The sequence below is a fragment of the Hoplias malabaricus genome, chromosome 2 (assembly GCF_029633855.1).
Source record: "Hoplias malabaricus isolate fHopMal1 chromosome 2, fHopMal1.hap1, whole genome shotgun sequence".
In the NCBI taxonomy this organism is placed as follows: Eukaryota; Metazoa; Chordata; class Actinopteri; order Characiformes; family Erythrinidae; genus Hoplias; species Hoplias malabaricus.
This window is the reverse complement of record NC_089801.1, coordinates 59,101,961-59,120,445: the sequence shown is the minus strand read 5'-3', so window position 1 is coordinate 59,120,445 and position 18,485 is coordinate 59,101,961.

Sequence of the window (18,485 nt, the reverse complement as noted above, 5' to 3'; positions counted from 1 at the left end):
AAGTGACTACTTTGCCTCAGTTGAAACAATTACTATTATTGGAGGATTTCAAAAACTCTGTGCCTGAAGTTATTGTAGTCCATCTAAATGAGAAGAAGGTTTCTACACTGTCAGATGCTGCTGTTTTAACAGACGAATTTGTTTTAACCCACAAGATGGTTTTCCCGTCTGGTAATGCTACCTCGTCTGTAGTTGGTGGTACGGACAAAAGGGGTAACGCAGGGTGGTCTCCGGTGACTCAAACCTTCCAGAGGTCACCAAGACGAGAGAAGTCTCCTAATACTCCTGCTGTTCAGTCTTCCTTACAAACTTCTGAGAAGCGTGTGTGTTTTTATTGTAGGCAAGCTGGTCACTTGATTGCGGACTGTAAAGTCTGGAATGAAAAACAAAATCAACCTAAGAATGTGGCTTGTATGTCTGCTGCCGCAGCTAATACTGTGGAGGCTCTACAAAGTCAGGAGATATGTGATGTTACTTTCCAGCCTTTTATACTGGATGGTTGTGTTTCTCTGTCTAAAAGTGATGAGGGTACTGTGGCAGTTAAAATTTTACGGGATACCGGGGCAGCCCAGTCCTTTCTTTGTAGTGATGTGCTTGATTTGGGTGAACACTCTTTTTGTGGCTCTTATGTGGTGGTATGTGGGATAGATTTGTCCCCCATGAGTGTGCCGTTGCATTATGTTCATTTACATTCCGAGTTGGTCAGTGGAAGGGTTAGAATTGCTGTGAGAAATAGATTACCTGTTGAAGGGGTGGATATGATACTAGGTAATGACCTTGCTGGTGGAAATGTGTTCCCCATCCCAGAGGTTGTGTCTGAACCTTCCTTAAATAAGTTGGATGAATTACAAGAAGAATTTCCTTCTGTTTTTCCTGTGTGTGTCACAACTCAATCCCAATGCTCTAACAAGGATGTACTTGATCTTAGCAACTTATTTACAAGTAGTCAGGAAATGAATGGAGATTCCTCTGTTCCTTTACCGGTAGACCACTCTGTTTGTAAAAGGGACTTGGCATTAGCTGATTGTTGTGTGTTGTCTCTTCCTGTTAATCGTGCTGGTTTGGGAGCACTGTGTCGGCGGTGTGCGGATCTGTTCACGGATGTTCCGTGGCAAACAAATGTTAATATTGGTAAAAGTGTTCCAATTAAGAAGAATTACTACCGGGTGAATCCAGCCAAACGAGTTATGCTCTGTCACGCTCTCTATACCCCTAATGAATTTTTTTTGGTGGGGGGGTGTTACGGGTTGTATGCCTGTCTCTCTTCTTTTCCTTTTCTTGTTGTCTTGCTATCCCTCCCTGTCTTTAGGTGGAGCTGTGGAGATTTCTGGGATTGCTGGCTACTGAGGTGTTTCCTGTATCTGCCTATAAAAGAAGCAGGAAGCTGAAGATTGACACGCCCCTTTTTCCAATTGTGAATTGCCATGTGTTGTGAACTTGGTGATTGCTTTGTCTCTGTGTGAGGACTATGTATTTCTGGAGACTGTGTGTTTCCCTGTGTGTGTTAACTTGGTGATTGCTCTGTCTCTGTGTGGGAACAGTGTATATCTGGAGACTGTGTGTTTCCTTCTGTGTGTTAGTTGTGAACTTCTGGAGACTGTGTTTCCTTGTGTGGGTTGATTCTGTTCTGTTTATTATTTTTGTGGTCACCTGTGCCGGAAGGGGGTAAGCGCCTTTTGAGTTTATCTATTTTCTCTTGGTTTATTGTTAGATAGGGAGTCAGGGTTATTTATTGTCGTTTATTTGGTTTGAATAGCAAAGTTAGTGTTGGGGTTGGAGTTAGTGTTGGGTTATGTTTGTTATTTTGGCCGTGGCTTACCCCTGGAGATATAACAACACACAAAACTTAAAGCCATAAGATTTGTTTGTTTGACTTTGTTTAATATCAATATTTTCTTTGTAAATACAAGTTTTTTTCATTTATTCTAAACTGTGTGAGTTTCTCTTTTTTTTTTTTCCTCTTTCTACCCATCCCCTAGACTGAAACGTAACAAGCATTATCTGCATTTCGAGCTTCAGTGGCACAAACCTGACACTGTCACATTAGTCAGTGCTGGTTGACGTGTGTATTACACACTTCACTAATGATACTAAGTTGAATCTGGCATTCTCAGACTAAAAGAAAGTGAAATGTTGGAGTGAGGAAGACCATGCTGAGTTAGTTTTCAGCAAATGGAATGAAACTGACATTGTGCATTTTGTACATGATCCGAATATGTTGATTTCCTCTGTGTATTTTTTAACATTTGATAGAAACAACAACTGAATCTCCAAGTACAACCACACTCATCACAGCAGCAACCTACATGATCACTTCAACCCCAACAGAAACAACTTCTGATGAAGAACATGGTAATAACTCCCTCTTTCACACATTTCCCATGTCAAATGTGATCAGCTGGTGTCTTAAAAAATAAGTCACAGATCTGAGGAGAAATCAGAGAGGAGGATGTATGACTGTGATCATTTATGATTAATTCAGGGAATTTTTGAGGTGCCTAAGTCTCACACTGAGAAACACCAAAAGCAGTGTGTGTGTGTGCGTGTGTGTGTGTGTGTGTTTCAAGGTTTTTCAAGTGTGGTTGTGTACCCCTCCCTTGGTGCCAGTGTACTCCTGCTTGCTCTTGCCATGATTACAGCAGTCTACTGCAAAATAAAGAGCAAAGGTAAAATAATAATGTATGTATATACATTAGGAATTCACATTTTTATATTATATTTATTACAAATATATTCAGTATTCAATGTTTACGTTATGTGTATCAACAGCTCCAGAGACTATGACAAGATCTTCAATAGATGTGAGTGCAAAGCGACTTCTTCTAAACACCTGTTTCTCCTCATTGTTCTCATCTAGTTATTTCTGATATTTATTACATTTTCACTTAAAATCAAAATTTGTCTTTGTTTTAGATTAAAGAAAATAACACAATTGATTTAACTCCGATCCCTCTTCAATCAAACACCAACCAATCAGATTCAGTCTACCAGACTCTAAACCCCAAAACCAACCAATCAGATTCAGTCTACCAGAGTCTAAACCCCAACACCAACCAATCCGATTCAGTCTACCAGAGTCTAAACCCCAACACCAACCAATCCGATTCAGTCTACCAGAGTCTAAACCCCAACACCAACCAATCCGATTCAGTCTACCAGAGTCTGAACCCCAATACCAACCAATCCGATTCAGTCTACCAGACTCTAAACCCCAAAACCAACCAATCAGATTCAGTCTACCAGACTCTAAACCCCAAAACCAACCAATCAGATTCAGTCTACAAGAGTCTAAACTCTGCTCCCATTACCACCTTGTCTCCTCTTTGTACATGTACTCTTACCCAGTCTCACTTCCTGCCGCCCACTACTCCCACTGTGCTTTAAAACTCACTGGACAAATGGTTGGTGTCACAGGAAGTGCAGCTCCAAATCTAGTGGAGGATTTGATGTTGGTGTTTTGTGTACAGTCACATCATTCATCGCTCTGTCGCCATCTTCTGTTTCACCTCCTTCAGCTTCAGAACATTACCAGGGCCACAGATAAACTGATGCAGGGTCAGATCATAGTGAACACACCTTGAGAACTGACAAAGCCCCTGAAAAAACAACAACACAACACACATGAAGCATTTTCTTGTCATTATTTTCTTGCAAAATTCCTTCTGTTTTAGAATTGTAAATATTTATAAAGCTTTTTTAACTCTTTGGTCTTCAGAGACCTCACCACAGACCACCTCACCCCCCACACTCACTTGTAAGCCACAGTACAACCACAGAACAAGGACAGAACTAACTGTGGAATAATGTGTTGTAATTAATGAGATTAAAGCTTTTGGTTATAGCTTTTTTTAAGTGAAATAATATGATGTAAATAAGAACTTATGCTTATGAGTTTCTAGTAAATATTTTGTAATTGTTTTAACATTATTTTGTTTCTGGATTATTATTAAACGATATCTAAAACAGAATCACTTATTGCTATATTATTTTATTAATTACTATGTTATCATCTGTTGTAAATCTGTCTCAGAAGAGTGAATCTGTTACTGTTGCAAATAGAGACAAACTCCTGATTAATACTGTCCTTTCATAAAGAGTCCAGAAATATCTGGCCATTGAGTGCACATTAAACATGAATACTTTCATGTATTGAACCCACTGAGCAGCTTTTGATGAGGTTAAAGGGAGTGTTTTTCATACATTGATTTTATTGCTGTGTTACTCTCTTCCTGCTGTAGATGGCAGTAGAGCACTCTTCTGAAACAGAGCAGTACAGAGTCAATACCATGAGAGTGTGTGTAAATAACTGGGGGATTCATTCATTCATTGTCTCTAACAGTTTATCCAGTTCAGAGTCATGATATGTCCAGAGCCTACATGGAAACACTGGATATAAGGCAGAAACACACCCTGTAGGGGGTGCCAGTACATCACAGGGCACCACACACTCACACTCCCTACTCCCTGCATAGGACAATTAATTGATCTCTTAATTAATTACACAGTACAAGACACACATCTAAAAAGTTGTAGACTTTGCCTCAGTTGGGATCATCATTTCCTACTGGATAAAATATTACAACCTCCTAAGTGCACTATAAAGAGAGTAGCCCAGACAGCAAGAAAACGGCAGACAATGGTTAATCCACTGAGGGAAAAGAGGTTAAACCAAATGCAACTTTTTTAGCAATGTTACTATCACAGTCCAATTTAATACCTTATATTTTATCATCCATACTAAAACTCTATGTATTTGTCTGTGTATTTAAAATTTGTTTAGATTAAACTAGTTAGATGTTGTACAGGACCGTAATCTGATATATTCCCAGTATCCAGGAGAATGAGAAACAGCCACAGTTTATGACAGAGAAAATTATTTTTCAGTTTATGAAAATACCTTCACAGACAGATTACTCCAGTGTTTTAAAAAAAAGAACTCACCTGATTCCATATATTTGTACATACCATTGTTGATCCAAAGTAAAATCTAAAACAAAACACACTGCAATATCACTGACGACCAAGCTGTTGCTAAATCTACAACCACAGCATCTCAACCAATGTGAGCATTAAATATGGCCTGGATATTTCTACGGGGCATGGTGAAGCTCCAGGGTGTGTTCCTGCCTTGTGCTCAGTGATTCCGGGTAGGCTCCTGACACACCGCGACCCTGAACTGGATAATGGTTACAGACAATGAATGAATGAATATTTCAAACTTTCCCTCTCCCTGTGAGCTCCATTCAAGGGTCTAAAAAAGTCCTCTGGCAAATAACACCGCAGACAAGTAAAACTGAGAGTGCTAATGAGAGTGTAGTACAATCTTGATTAACTGTTTTACCATCTTTGCTTTATTGACATGCGGATCCTTATTGAAATATTGATACCTCTGATACCAGAATTTTATGCTTTAAAATCAGTTCTCAAATCAAAATATTGATCATTTGATACTTCTGTCATTTGAGGGAATGTATATCATTAACAGGAACACAGTGGAAAGTAACTGAACTATTGAGTTCTTCTCTAAATGATATGATGGGAACTACGTTTTCTTCCACAGTAGCAATCAGTCACTCAGTCTGTAGACAGACACAATGGCAGAGTGTAAACAGAGTCTTGTGTGGAGCTGTTTCAGCTCTGTCTCTCTTCAGTCTCTGTTGGGGTCCTTCGGTGCTGCAGACCGGCGCTATCCAGATACATAGGGAGAACATGTGGAGTTTTAAGCGGAGCTAAGCACTGTTTATTTTGGAGTTGTTCAAATTAATAAATATGGCCATGAAATAAGTTACAAAATAAATATGTGCTTCAACAAATAGCTGCATGAGCTCAGCATGGAGTAATGTGTTTCACTGCGATTATCTCACACAGGCAAAAGAGCCTAGATCTTTTCAGGTAAGTTTTCCTAAAAAATTATAATTTAAAGTGAATTACATATGAAGCTATGATTTGAAATACACTCTTTTTTTAGATTTCCCAGAAATATTAGGTGTATTTGCATAAAGTATCAGTATCAGATAGATACAGTTAAACATATTGCATGTGAATGTGACCCTGTGCATAAAGTTTTTTATCATATTAATTTATACGTTTAACCTGAGGTGGCACGGTGGTGTGTGTGAGAGAGAGAGAGAGAGAGTCTGTGCATGTATGTATGTGTGTGTGTTTAAACTATTAACCAGTGAGAAAAGCAGAACTGTAACACCACAACAGTAGCTCTCAGTTACACGTTCAGTGCTGTAGGTAGCGGTAGAGTCTTTCTGATGTAGACTTCAAACCAGAATCAGTGACATCATCAGGATTATTGAGGAATTACAGGAACATGAATATTCCTGGCAGAGTGAAGGCTGGTTCCTGCAAATATCATTTGACACAGAGCTGGTGTTTGACACTGGATCATGAGATATTTAAACGACAAACACTGGTGTAATTAATAGATTGTTAAACGCATACAAAGAACATTAAACTCCACAGAAGCTACTTCACCACAACTCACAGCCACCGTCTGTTTACTTTTAGCTGAAATCACTTGGAGGCATTGCAATTGCAGCTTAGCAAAAACTTATTTCACATGTCTAACTCACAGCTCCGTCATTCTCTGAGATGATAAAGGAAGTGGGTAATGGTCAGATAATAATCTTTGGTTTGAAGCACATTTAGGACACAGCTAAAGACATACTATGAGTAGCACTGGGTCTGAGAGGTAATGAGACAGAGACAAAGTGAGTGTGAGGAGCTCTGAGATCTGTGAAGTGCAGTAGAGCCAGTGTGGATCTGTGAGGTCTGAACTCAGAATGAAGATCCTCCTCGTCTTCAGCCTCTACCTGATCTCAGGTAAGAAACACACTTCTAAATCATCAGCTCTATCAGCAGTGTAACATCCAGCCTTTCTTCACACGGACATTCCTCCTCTTTTAGCAGCTGCTGGAGAATCGAGGAGAGTGAGGGGATTTTCAGGAGGAGGAGTCCGCATCAAGTGCAGATATGAGACACAATACACATCAAACACAAAGTATTTCTGCAGGAGTCCAGTGCCAAACTGTGCTGTCCACATCAAGACAGAAGGTAAAACTGAGTGGGTGAATTCAGGAAGATTCTCACTATTTGATGACACCAGGGCTGCAGTTTTTTTTGTGATGATCACAAACCTCACAGTAGAAGATTCTGGAGAGTACCAGTGTGTAGTTCATGACAGTGTACTCAACATCACAGCAGTGGAACTGAATGTAGAGAAAGGTGAGTATCTCCATCACTACAGCAGTTTATTAACTTGCTCTCATTTGGGCTTGATCTTGGTCTGGTCTCTCTCTCTCTCTCTCTCTCTCTTGGGCCTATTTTAGATTTTCAATTCTATTATGTAAGTATATATAATATATCTGTGGCCAATTTAAAGATAAAACTTTGCAATATTATTGTGACTGACAAAGACAACTTCATCTAATACACAATAACTGTATTTATTTCCACATTTGTTGCACAACAACTGGACTAAAAACCCTGTGTATCCTGTGAGCACAGGTTGACTCCACCACACTGTTTTCTCCTGCAGTTGTGGTTTGAAATGTCAGAATATAGTACTGATTTTGTAAGTAAACCAGTAATTTCATTGTTCTGATAGTGCTGTCTATAACTGACAGATCCAGATGGTGGAAGGAGAATTAGTAAATCCTACCATGATGGAGGAGAACTCAACATCAGTTGTAAATATCCACAGTCACTCAGAAATCACCCCAAGTTTCTCTGCAGGACTCTAGGCCGTGGTGATTGTCGTTATAAAACATCGGTTAACAAAAGTGATATGTGGATAAATATAGGAATATTCACACTGCATTACAACAGAGAATATCTGATCCTCTCTGTGAGGAACTACAATATGACAACGACAAACTCTGGTGAATACTGGTGTGGAGCTGAATCAGACTGGGAATCTGATCATGGATACAAGCTCTACATCACACACATCAGACTCACAGTGAGCGTTGAGTAGAGACCAGGTGTCATTACTTTATTTAATTTAGGAAACTTTCTGTTCTGTGGATGTGTTCTGGTGCCTGTTTTTGGTTCATAGGTGTATGGTCGAGAGACGAATTATACAAGGAGGTGAAGGGGGTCTTCAGTATTAGCCATCACACATATTAGCCTTATGCTAAACATGGACATCTGAGTGAGTCATGTCTACACTAGATCAGCCTCTTTGACAAAGTCCAGTGCAGTGTCTGTACCATGAAATCTTCTACATCCCTCAGATCCAGATCAAAAACAATCATCTTTCAAGACAACATCATTAATCGGACAATATTGACAGCATTTCAGTGACTAAATACGATTCTGTTTCCCCAGTACCAGCATCTCCTGCTTCCACTGTAGCGAATGTTGGATTTTTAATCATACGCCACGATACCTTTGTGAATATATATTTAATACATATATTTGTAATTTGTGTTTATAGCGTTGACCTTATTCAAACTCCTATAATCTCTGATATTTGACTTAATGATATTAATTAAAGTTTATAATTGGCTTAAACAATTAAAACGTTAATAATTAGTCTGAAAATGAATAATAATCAAGCTAAGTGAGTACGTCAGGATTTTCAGGAAAATAATGAACAAATTGCAAACACTGTGATTTCAAATAATGAGAGTTTTATTAATAAAGAGAAGATATTTAATTAACATAGCGTAGCCTTGTAATCTCACGGTATCACCGCAGGGAAAACCGATTTTGACCTTAAGGTGGGCTAGGCACTGCTGGCTTGTGATTAAAGTGTTACTAACTGAGGTTTAATTAATACAAAATTTATAAAGAAACTTGATTCAATGTTCAGCTCTGGACATGCATAAGTTTAGCTTACTTTTTGGTCGATTCTCACCACCCGTTAAATGCAGAGGCTCTATGAGGTCCTGGGAGTGAAGGCGTCTCACTTGGTCTCGCGGTTCTCCCGCGGAAGCGTCCAGGCTGAATCAGCGTGGAGGCCTTTCTTCGTCGGTTAAGTCTCGGGCGTACTCGGAGTGTGATGACGCAGGCGGCAGGATCCTCTCTTTGGCTTTCTGTCCTGAGCAGGAGAGTCCAAAGTATGGACGTTCTTGGACGAAAGGTTCGCTAGTTACTGCAGATCCAGAACTGAAAATCGATTCAATAAACTTACTTATTCTACGACTTTCCTTATCTCGGCGGTGTTCCTCACTCTGGCCACAAATAAGTTCATCTGCGTTGATCAGTCGTGAGATTAAACTTAGATTGGCAATAAAACATAAACAAGATTAAAAGAAAAGAAGATATTCAAAACACTCGATGCATTATTAAAACTTCATACGATCAGCTAATTCAAGACGTCTCTTGTGAGCTTTTTTATGAAGTCTAAGAGGGTTTTCTTTGTCTTGTAGTCGGGAAGGAGAAAGCGTCTCTTTGTTGTTTCAAAGTTTCTCGGATCTTCTCGTTGTTGTTGTCGTCGGCGTCCTCTCTTTTCCGCTTTCTTTTGTGGTCCGTTACTTCTGTCGAGCTCTCGGAACTACTGTCGAGCTCTCGTAACTGAATTGTGAGCAGTCGAGCCGCTGTTTTTCAAAGTCAGCGCGATCACGCCCTAACGGGAGGCGTCCTTTCCTGATTGGGCACAAGTTCAGCCTCACGTGACCCTCACGAGGGGGAGAGAGTAGGAGGGGGTTTGAATCAGTGATTTACACAGAAAGAATATAGATTTCGCGTATCGAAATTTCTTATACATGTTATCAACATATGACAATGAGTACACTGGACTGTTAGCATCAAACATCCACATAAGATCCCATCTTGAGTACGTTGTTTACGTCCAATTCATGATGATACGCTGGAAAAGAACATTAATCCGTTTTCTCTATTCAGAGACAGAACTTCTTTTCATGATAGAAACAATTGACAATATACAACATTTCATTAGAAGATAGGCATTCATCTGAGGACACAGAAAGTGGCATTAATACATTTGTTTATACACATTTAATCAGAATTTGACTATTTTCCGCTATTGTTTTAGGCGACTCCGCGCGAGGCGTAGTTTCGCCAGTGTCCATTTGGGGTCGCTGTTGGTCCATGTGTAGGTTGTCGTGTAGATGAGTCAATGGGGTTCAACTCAAGGTCACCCCTTCTAAACATCTGCTGATTCCCGTGGGAGATAATGAGAGACATTGAGGTGCCACTTCGTCATAAAAGGGATTATAACCCTTTCCTTTTGTTTGAGGTTCCTGTCTCTTAGAAGCATCGTAAAATCAGTTATCTCGACAGTTCCTGGCCATGTGTTACTTTAAAGTGTTCTTAGGTGGGTGCGTGTGTGTGGGGGCTGCAAGGCCTTTGCCCCCCGCGGGCACAAACAATCCTGTGGAATGTGACCTGGTCGCAGACGAAAGGTCCCCTTCAGACTGGAAAAGTTTTAATTCAAAACTTTTAATTTCTTCATTTCGATCTGGTTATCTGGTATTCGGTTCATACTCCACTACACCACTCTGACCTTTGTTGTGTCTGTGATTCTGGTTCTGCTCATGATTGGATCCTTACTCTTCATAATCGTCATTCGGAAGAGAATGAAAACTCAAGGTATTCAGTCACACACACACACACACACATGTTTTGAACTGCACAAAGTCAAGCTGAGACTGCAGTTATAGACAATGACGTATAGTCATGACATACTAAAAACACTTAAATAAACAAAGGTGCACAATGTGTTATGATCATTTTTGAAGACTTAGAACCTTCTGGGTTAAAAAAAACCAAAGCCAAAATGACAGTAGTCCGGTTGAACCAAGAGAGATTATATAGACACTGCCCTGTGCTGGCTAGAGATGATGAGGCTACAAACAAAGGCAGTGTTCAAATGATTTCCAGTGACTGCTTACATTTTAAACCATCAATAACAGGGTCATTTCATTCAGATTGACATTGCAGGTATTATATATGAATTATGATTGTTTTATATATTTTTTAGGCCCAGATTCCTACACGAGTCAGTCTGACAGAGGCTCCACACTCCATCAGACAGTGAGTATGATTAAACATCAAAGAAGATCTGTAGTTTTTTATTTAACTGACGTTAATGAATGTGATTGAATGTAAACTGTAATCTGTGCACTATAAGCAATCTCACCAAGAGAAAACCATGAGTCTACGTGAGTCACACATCATTATTGTCATTGTTCAAATACAGAAACCATAGAGATGTATCAGAGTAAGGGTAAACATGGTCTGAGAAGCCTGATTTCAGCTAAAATGTGTCTCTCAGTTGGATTTCCCTCAAAATGAAGTTCCTTAAACACCCCTGATTCTAATTCTCTCTCTCAGGCTCCTCTGGCTGATGGTGAATATCAAGAGATTAAAGACCCCCAAAGCTGTCCTGGTGAACTTTGAGACCCCGTTCATTCCACAGCTCACTTACCCACAAGTCTCTCTGATTCTCAGCATTTGTGTCTTCACTTCATTAACCATTTGATACCTGTGGTTTGTCTTGATTTATTTTCTCACATTTGACAATGTAATTCTAAGCTCTTTCTTATGAATGATGTTTTTGTTGTTATTGTTTTTTATTATTTTATAGGGGGCACGGTGGCACAGCAGGTAGTGTCACAGTCACACAGCTCCAGGGGCCTGGAGGTTGTGGGTTCGATTCCCGCTCCGGGTGACTGTCTGTGAGGAGTTCTTGTTCTTGTCTAATCACAGGGTTATCTAAGACACTAAAATGCAAAATGGAACCTGAATCTTAAGTCATGCTGTAAACTTCCTCAGTTACACACCCTGTGCTGTAGGGGGCAGCAGAGTGTTTCTGACACAGGCTGGTAGAGTTTGATGAAGAAAGGTGTTATCCACCATCATATTGTCTAATGGAATATGTGGTCACCTCCTCAGTGTGGGGCTGAGAGTCCACTCTGGGTCAGTGTCCACATGGTGCTGGTCAGTGAATTGTGGGGACAACATCAACAATCCAGTGCAGTATAGATTCATGTCACCACAGCAGTCTTCTGTAGGAGTGCAGTCATAAGCTGATAAGGTCAGTCACCCACCAAGAGCAGGAAATTCAGCATACCGTCAAACCACAAGGGACTGAAATAACCACATCTTCTTGACATTAGAACTGCAGGTCTACAGCTGGCACTAATATGATCTCAGTAAGTTTAGGTTCCACTGTCAAACAAAAAATGAACAAACAACATTGTAAAAAATAAACTCTTATTGGGTGGAAATGATCAGAAACCTATATTGGGAATTCTATCATATGTATTAGTTGTTTGTCTTTTTTTTAATTTTATGTGAATTCATCAGTAAAAATGTCACTCCATTGACACGTGTTCATATTAATTATGCCTAAAATCAGTAAAAAGACACAATGGTGGATTACAACACTTTCTCTTTAGACACAATCACTAAAATAGGTCACAGAAACTAGTACATAATCATAACTTTACTACAACAGTCTCAGAACGAGTGACATTAGAGTCATTGATAGAAATACAATGTGTGTGTGCGTGTGCGCTTGTGTGTGTGTGATGTGTTGCTTTAGAATGACAGATTCCACTGGTTTTTCTTTTGTGGACATTACAGTAATATTTGTTTTTACTGTAGGTTTTTCCCCAATCAAGGTTCAGATTGGGTACAATGTCTCCCCAGTAATTTCTACTAACAACATCCTTGTGATTGTCTTCAACTGTCTGATGTGTTGTCTCCTGTCTGTTAGATTTTGCTAAAATTATTATTCTATATCATGTCATTTTAAAACAATTATGGGTGAATACTGTGGAGGGAGGGAGGCACAGTTGCTGGTTCTCCACCAGTTTCTGCTGTGTGTCCTGTAATTACAGGCTGTAATTGTAGAACTACTGAAAGTTCCTGTATGTTTTTATGTATACATTTTTATGTTTTTTTTTTTCAAATTTCTTAACATTGATAGCCATTCTTTTGTGATAAGAATTACTGATTACATCTTTAAAGTGGAGTTAATACCAACTTCATGCACAGTCTGTTTAGAGGATTATATTCATACTGTCAGAACTTTCAAAAGTGTTCCCTAAATTTAATAATTTTTATTACTCTGTTTTATTGTCTTTTATTTTGTTTTAAATTTTACTGAATAGCTTTTAATCATTTTTATTTTTATTATATATTCTGTTTTGATTCTATTTTATACTTTTTAATTGTTTATATTTTCTTTTACATTTTAAATTCTACTGTAATTTTTCTGTATCACTCTGTAAAGCACTTTGAATTGCCATTGTGTAAGAAATATTGCAATATATTTTCTCTAAACAAACACCGTGATCAAACGTCAAAAGATAAACCACTAAGCATCTCTGTACCTTGAGAGAGAGAGAGAGAGAGAGAGAGAGAGAGAGAGAGAGAGAGAGAGAGAGAGAGAGAGAGAGAGAGAGAGAGAGAGAGAGAGAGAGAGAGAGAGAGAGAGAGAGAGAGAGAGAGAGAGAGAGAGAGAGAGAGAGAGAGAGAGAGAGAGAGAGAGAGAGAGAGAGAGAGAGAGAGAGAGAGAGAGAGAGAGAGAGAGAGAGAGAGAGAGAGAGAGAGAGAGAGAGAGAGAGAGAGAGAGGGAAACATCAGGTTACTGAAAGAGAGAGAGAGAAGGGTGGGGTAGAGGAAGAAAGGAAGGACGTTTGTAATGGTGGTGTTTGTAATTAAGTGGCTGGTCAGGAGGAATGTCTAAAATGAACATATGAGAGGACTGAACTTTTAGTCCTGTTTTAATGCATGGACACATTTCTCATGATTAAACATAGGACTGTGGTCAGTTCATTATTCAGGACACTGCAGGAACTGAGCGACACGTCAAGAGCTCTTTCCCTTTACTTTAATTGGGCAGTGGTCCTGGGGGGAGGAGCTTTTCTAACAGAATTTCTAAACATGTAGCTGCTTTGAGTGTATATTTATATACACCTGTGCACGGAAATGCACCGGAATCCAGAGCCTCAACAGTGTGATCACAGGAATAGAAAAAGCCACAGCAGCGAGAGAAGAGAAGAAAAGAGACTGATTCTTCAGCTCAGGATGAAGCTATTCATCATCTTTTATGTCCTCCACCTGATCTCAGGTCAAATATTTTATTTCTAATCACTGTTATCATGAGAGCACACTGTACTGGTCCTGCACTGGTTCTCTGTGTGTTCATTGTTGTTTACAGTACTGTTAACAGTTTCTGTGTTGATGTTTATGCCCAGGGTGTGACTCTGAGGTGCTCGGATATTCAGGAGGAAGTATTCTCATACTCCCTGGTCTCCAGTGGGATACAAACAGAACGAGGTCTGTGTGCAGAGTGGAGCAGAGTGAATGTGTTTATCTAATGAAGGATCAGACGAGAAGCAATGATGTCAGTGAAGGCAGACTGAAGATGTATTGCCATAAGACAGGGGAGTTTGTGTTTGTGATCAGAAATCTGACCACACAGGATTCTGGGGTTTACAGATGTGCAGTTGGAGAGGAGAAGGGTGCAGACATTGAGCTGTTGGTTCAGACAGGTGAGAAGGTTTGGTTATGCTGTTGATATCACACACATTAGACTTCTTAAGGGTTGTAGACACCAGCTGCTCCAGGGTCATGCTACTCTCAGTGAGTTAACTTCTGTGCTTAGACATTTAGACACTCAACCAGAAACACCAGGAGCGAAGAAACAGCACTGTCGCATCCCTCAACATTCACAGCTGAGGTGTCCTTCAGAAAAGGGCTGGTCTAGTTTTACTAGGTGTGCTCACTGCACTAGTGTGTGTGTGTGTGTGTGTGTTTGTGTTGTCACTGCCATAGCCGGGTATAACACAGAGGTAGTTCCATCAAACAGCCCCTGCACATTTTTTGAAGTCTGTGCCAGCAACTTGTTGTAGCAGAAACCGCTCATTAAGAGAAGTGTCTGCAAACATTATTTCTCTGTGTTTGAAATCATCGCTCTCATGCTGAAACACTAATGAATCAACTGTGTGTGTTTCTTTGTTCATGTGTTTGGCAGATGATTGTTGTGGGGGGAGAGAAAGCAAGACAGTTTTTCTTGGAGAGAATATAATTATGAGCTGTAACTATCCACCAGAGTTTACAAACAACAGCAAGAGATTAATCAGCTTCAATGATCAGAATATTATAAAAGATTTAATCAACACAGATAAAGATTCACAGAAAGTGCAGAGAGGCAAATTCTCCATCTTTGACGACAGAAGCTCTAAAGTTGTCAGAGTGGAGCTCAGTGATGTGAAAGAAGACGACAGAGTGGTTTACAGTTGTGGAGCATGGAAGAAAGACAAGTCTGTTCGTTACTCTTCATACTTCAAAGAAATTCATCTACAGTCCCCTGGTGAGATCTGTTATTATTTACACTCAGAAATCTCATTCATATAAAACATGAGGTTTTAGCCATGAAGGATAGAAAATAAGGTTCTTAAAGTCAATGTGAATTTAAAGAGGGCCATAGACTCTGTGTTTTAAAGAGTATGCAAACCGTAAATTATATTATTTCTGTTCTATGCATGTTCAGACTCAGGCATGATGATGTATTCTATTTGTAGAAGTGTTTTTGTTTAAAATATAATTGTAGAAATTGTACTTTTATTAAATAATATTCATCAGTTAAACACACAGTTAAACAGAGAGCGGAATCTGGCCACACCCTAATTCATAACAATGCTGTTTTTTTTTACTTACTGTCATGTCAAAAGTGTAGTACATTATTGATTGTAGAAGTGTTTTTTTTTTTTTTAACATTATATATAACACTGCTCTCCCAGAATCTCCAAGTACACATAAACAAACACGGCAGCAACCTACAGGATCATATCAACAACACAAACAGCAACTAACTCTGATGAAGAACATCTCATTAAGACCTTATAGACATTATTTATAACTCCCTCCTGCATTCTTTTCTTGTGTTAAATGTAACCAGACTGTGCCTCCGTGAGACACAGATCTGAGTGACAAATCAAATCACTGTGATTTCAAGAGACGTTTCATGTGCCTGTAATCCTGAGGGTTTTGCTTGTTCTTATCTCTGTCTCTCAGCTCACAGTGTCCTTGTCATCATCACTGTGTGTGTGTGTGTGATTCTGCTGCTGATTGGAGGAATAGCACTGACTCTCAAACTGAGAAAAACCAAGAGAAACGGTATGCAAATTACTTCCTTTATAAGCCCCTATTCAGAAATCAAGGCTAAAGTTTCCCTCTAGTGGACAGCAGTAGGGAACACATTCATTCAGTTTTATGACTGAGGTTTTTCTCATATTCTGTTCCCACAGACACAAACTCTGCTCTCCGTGGTAAAGACAAAAATAAAGTAAGTGAACATGGGCTCTCCACCCCTGACCTTTATTACTACAATGAGGTGCATCCATTGTGCACACCCAGCTTGTAAAATCAGTAATGTATGATCGTTTCTTTGACCTAGTGAGTATTTTTGCAGCTGCATTAGGTATCACCTGCAAAGTATATAGAGCAGATCTACTAAGTGTAAGGAAAAGAACATTGCAGTAGCCATTACACGATTTACTAATATTCCATAAGAGGAGAGAACAAGGCTTGATCTGTTTCCAAATGTGGATGTCAAGTGACAGAGGTCTTCAAACAAATCACCTAAATTGTGTATTCTAAAATGGACAGCAGAGGAAAATGGCCCAAGGCTTTTCTTTGTCAAGGGGTAATACGATCTGGAGCAAGAAACAAATCCTGTGCCTTTATCAGCATAAAGCTGCAAGAAGTTATCACTCTCCAGTCTGATAGCATCAACCCAATTCAAAAACCCAGGTAAACTTCATTGGATTTGAATGTACAGTAAGTTGAAGGTAAAACATTGAATATTAGACACATGCAGTCTTACAGAGGCCACACCAAATATACCCACCCACTTAATGATTCAAATATAAATGTCATATATTGGAACTGTATATATAGTTAAACTGTGTTTGCTGGAGTGATGGAGGATTATCTAATAAGTGGGGTTAATGATTCAAATTTTCTAACATCAACAGCTGGCCTCAGTGAAGTTTAGTTTGTGGAGAGCTATGCAATCCACACGGCAGTGTTCCAATACGCAATATAACCCATTCATTCACAAGTAGAAGCTGTTACAGCAGCAAAAACAGACTCCCTGTAATAACACAACTTGCTGAATTAGCAGATGGTCAGAAGCTAGTAGTCACTCAGCATTTATGATTATGATTCTCAGTCATGTGGCGTGTCCTGTGATTTCAGGTTGATGGTGATGATTGTGGACCACAGGACCATGCACCCAACACCAACCAATCAGATCCTATCTATGAGAACTTTGACATCAGCTCCAACTAATTAGATTCTGTCAATGAGACCAGGTTGAGCAAAGCCAGAGAGTCAAATTTAAATCTAGCATAACCAGTGAAGACTCTCCCAGAAATATCCAGTGCTTACATCATGTTTCCATTTGTTCATGATACATCTACTGGTCCATGACCTCTGTCTAAGAATCCTGCAGAAATTTTCTAGTCTATAATCGCGCCTCAGTCCTCATTAGAATGTGGGAATTTATTTTGCTTCCTCTGATTGGTTCTTGTAGTCCACTCCTTGGATCACTGTCAGTGCTGAATGTGGTGTGTTCTCCTTGTGTCTGTGGAATTTCTCAAAGTACTCCAGTGTCTTCACACAGGCCATACACATGATGGTAGGTGGACTGGCCATGAAACTGTCCACAGGTGTGAGTGTGTGAGTAACTGGGTGATTTTGTGAAGATGTCCACAGAGGCGAGTGACTGGCTGAGTGTATGATGAACCTGAGTGCCCTCTCCAGGGTGTGTTCATGCCTTGTACCTTTGATTCCAACAACCACAATCCTGATCATGATTAAGTGGTTACAGAAGAGCTAAAGTGAGTGTATTTGCTTGCTTCTTGTTTGATCAAGATACAGATTTTATATTTGTATTCAGTTATTATATCAACATGTTTATGATTCACTTTTTTGGCTTGTCAAATGCAGTAGTTGCTTACAGAAAAAATAATCTGAGCTTAAACTTAAGACTTCATTGCTACTTTTTTGTGTATCTTTTTTTATTTGTAATAAACAGAGTGTCTCTGCATATACTTTCACATCTCCTTGTCTCCTGATTCAGTTCCCAATGTGGCCAGTATTCTTTTCAATAACTGATCATATAATACATTCTAAATTAACTATCAAATTCAATTCAATATTACAATGTAATGATTTCAATTATTTTTTTATAAAATAAATTACTGACATTTACACATATTTTATGACTGCACTTCTCACACTGGACACCAGAGGTTCTCATCTGAGTAAAGAGAGGTTCTATGATAGCTGTATGAAATACACATGCATCACATTATATACCTCAATCTCAATTAAAATATATCAAAATATAATTAAAACATTTGCACAAAAATTATGATAAATAATAAATCTAATACATATTTTAGACATTTAGACTTGTAGATCAACCTCCAGTAGCTAAATGGCTATTGTTTAATAAATAATTTTGTTATTTATGTAATGTATTTTGT